The following is a 3,310-nucleotide window of genomic DNA, read 5'->3' on the forward strand; positions in this document are numbered from 1 at the left end:
TTTGTCTTTATTTCACTTCTATATATATTTTACTTTTCAAAATTGTTATGTCAATGTTGAACTGTACATTGTCAAGTCAAGTCATATAAACTAGAAATTAACATCAATTCATGGCATTAAAGTGAGAGGGCCATCAATGATAATTTCTCCTATTTTTATCATCAGCTTTCGTTTGCAGTCACATATTTCTTTAAAGGCAACCTGGTCCACTTATCAATTTACGTTTACCCTAATTCACAAGAGTTATAGATGTCTGATCGAACTTGGTCTACTTTTAATAGGATAACTCTTGTTTGCAATCCCAACCAACTTAAGAAAAAACCATTAATAGCTGTTATGTTTCAGATCTATGCTTATATATTGTTTGAACTAAAATGGGGTTTTGTAGCTTTAATTTGTTGCCTCACAATATCTTTTATATACCAATGTGATCATAGTTAATAATGAACCTCATACGTAGATAACTACTTTCAAACCCTTAACAATGTTTATTCTAATTATAGATTAATACCTACATATATATACACTTTCTTCAAAAGAATCTTTTTTTTATGTGTAAAAATTTGTAATACAACATCTACAACATCACATTCTCATTTATTCTTTTTTGGCATTGACCAAATAGAGGTACTATTTTAAAGAAGGCCCCGGAAGAGGGATGGAAGAAGACCAAATCAAGATCCAAGACTCATGCTCATAGGTTTTTCTTTTTCTTTCTTTTTTTTTTTTTTTTGTACAGAAACTCTTCTTTTATTGTTGAAGTATTCAAGTCTTTTCCATAAAAAATAAAAAAAAAAGTATTCAAGTCTTTCTTTTGACTCATTCTTTGCAGTTGAATACATAGTAGACTTGTCGTTTACCAGAATTAATTACAAGGTTTAGGTTAGAAAAGTTCAATTTTATTGTGTGATTCATGGATCTTTAACTTGCTGTAACCCATAATGTACTGAGTTTTGTAAAAAATTTCAGAGTGACCCCCCTTTTTCTAGGATATTTAAAAGAATGTGGCAAATATTCTTTTTCCGGGATAATTTTGGCAATTCAATCTTCCATGAACGAGCAAAAGTCCAAAACGAGATTCACATGGCCAGTGGCCCCATTGATTTTGATATGTCTGCAATTGATTCGTGGTTCATGCTTCTTAGGAATGCTTTGACTAGTTGGAAAAAGAAAAATGAACAATATTTTATAGGAATTAGCTAGGACAGGAAAAATAAAGTGTTTTCTTATAATTAATCAATGGCCAAAGAAAAAAAAAAGATCAGGAACAAATCAAAGGCGCATCACAAGTGTTTTAGAGCCAGTATCCGGCGTTGAAGCTGAAAAAATCAGAAAATTTTTTAGAGAAAAAGTTTTTTCTTTTTTTTCTCCCACGTCGTTACAGCTTTGAACATTCCCTGGAAAACAATCTTTCATCTCATCAGCAAAGTCCTGAGGATGCATAGTTAGTCTTGGTCCTGACATCTTCATTAAAATCTGCAACACATTTAATTTTCCTAATGTATTATTCTGGAAGGCAGCTCACAAATTCTTCCCTGGAAGACCAGAAATTTCCCTGGAGGAGCTTCCATTGGAGTTTCAAATATGGAACACCTACACTGTAAGTCTAGGGCTATAGTCTTCTTCTTGATTTCCTTGATAATTTGCAATTTGCAGTCTCAAGACCCTTAATTTTAGTTTCGTTAACTTTTAGCTCAAGTAAATTTGGGGAGACCAGACCAACTGAACCACATAATTTTGTATCCAAATCAAGAAGAAAAGGACTGGTGATGGACATGATAAGAAAAGACGAAGAAAAAGGAAGGCATCAGAGAAAGGCAAAGACAAGTTAGAGAAAATTTTGGAGCCAGTGATAGTGAACGTGAAAATTTCCACCAAATATCTTAACATGTTTACAATATGGTAAAATTTACTGCAATTTTTCAGATTCATATTCAATGTCTTCAAAGTTTTCTGTAACTTGGCTTGCACTTTTCTGGTACTTAACTTTCCTTCATTCCTCTCTTATGTAGTTTCTTCCATCATCTTTTCCTTCTTGCAATTCCATTCCAGGTTCTTCTCTGTCTCTTCCATTAATTTCTTCTCTTCTTTAGGCTGCAGAATTATGCACTTCACTTGGTTCAGACACAACTACTTCATCAGACTTTCTTTATTCTTTGTCTGGTTTTTTTGAAGGGTATCTGGGGTTTATAATGGTTTAATTAGGGAGAGGAAAACAATGTTGCACACGGATTTTACACGGTTAATGAAAGTAAAAGGATGGTATAGAAGCTGAAATCTTGGGACACGGTTGTGTTAAGCATCTGATCAAAGTCGGAAGAAACCTGGTTTTTTCTTTAAACTATCTTTTGATTCGTTGTGCTGAGATTTGTCTTCTTTTTCCCCTTGTTTTAATTATTGTTTCTAACAAAGAAATTACAGGAAGCAGATCATGTTAGCATCGGATCACAAGGATCCAAGAAAATGAAAACGACAAGTACATCAAGACAACTCCAAAGCATTTTCCCTTTGTGCTGGTAACCGGTTAGTCATGTACTTAGGCACATCATAAATGAGTTGCAGATGAGTATGCTGGTCAAAACCTTTACATAAATTCCTTTAGTATTTTGCATTTTGTCTTTGAAAATTTGTATATAGTGATGTTTTAGGGTTGTGCAGATTCCTATAGGACCAAAACTAAGTTTTTACATTTTCATCCTTCTGCGTTTTGTGTGTGAAATGGACATATATATATATATATATATATATATATATATATATATATATATATGATAATGCATGAGATGGATCTCATATCAACTAGACAAAATGACATGTGAAAAGAAGGCATTTTGACAGTGGGACATATTGCCTAGAAGGCTTTACGTCTTGGTCATATAATACTAGTATTTTTTAATTTGTTAGTCTTACTATACATCTTGCTGATTAGGCTATCAAAAATTTAACGTGTACTTGAGGCTGAAAATGGGTTTCTGACTCAAGTCACTCACTATCCTAAAGTTAACTTATGTAATTTTACCAAGGATGATTAAATTTTTTTAAACTACTTGAGGATCAAGAATGACAAAAAACCCAATTTCTCTAATAGCCTTTCACTTTCACTAGGCATCAGACTCAAACATTTTGAAGCAAACTAGTTTGGATTAAGATGGGCAGATCCCAGAAGTCTAATTAAGTCTAACATCATTAATTAAAATATATTCTGAGAGGAAGGATGAATAAACAGCACAGGTGCATGTTGTTGCCAAAATTGCAATGGTTTTGAATTTTTATTTAATTCGACATCTTTATATATGGATAATCTAATGTT

The 3,310-nt window shown here is 32.7% G+C and overlaps 1 long non-coding RNA gene across 2 annotated transcripts; it reads left to right on the plus strand.

Moving 5' to 3' along the window:
• The first annotated feature begins 399 nt into the window (after positions 1-399).
• LOC149511776 (uncharacterized) lies at positions 400-2,698 on the plus strand. Of its 2 annotated transcripts, XR_016333764.1 has the most exons (4): positions 444-1,600; positions 1,694-2,052; positions 2,176-2,327; positions 2,422-2,698. It is a non-coding gene; the product is annotated as an uncharacterized LOC149511776 (long non-coding RNA). The 2 variants fall into 2 exon arrangements; XR_016333763.1 differs by having other exon boundaries at positions 400-2,052.
• Positions 2,699-3,310: the final 612 nt, after the last annotated feature.

This window comes from Durio zibethinus, chromosome 25, assembly GCF_047325235.1.
Source record: "Durio zibethinus cultivar Kanyao isolate XHJ-2024 chromosome 25, ASM4732523v1, whole genome shotgun sequence".
NCBI classification, from domain to species: Eukaryota; Viridiplantae; Streptophyta; class Magnoliopsida; order Malvales; family Malvaceae; genus Durio; species Durio zibethinus.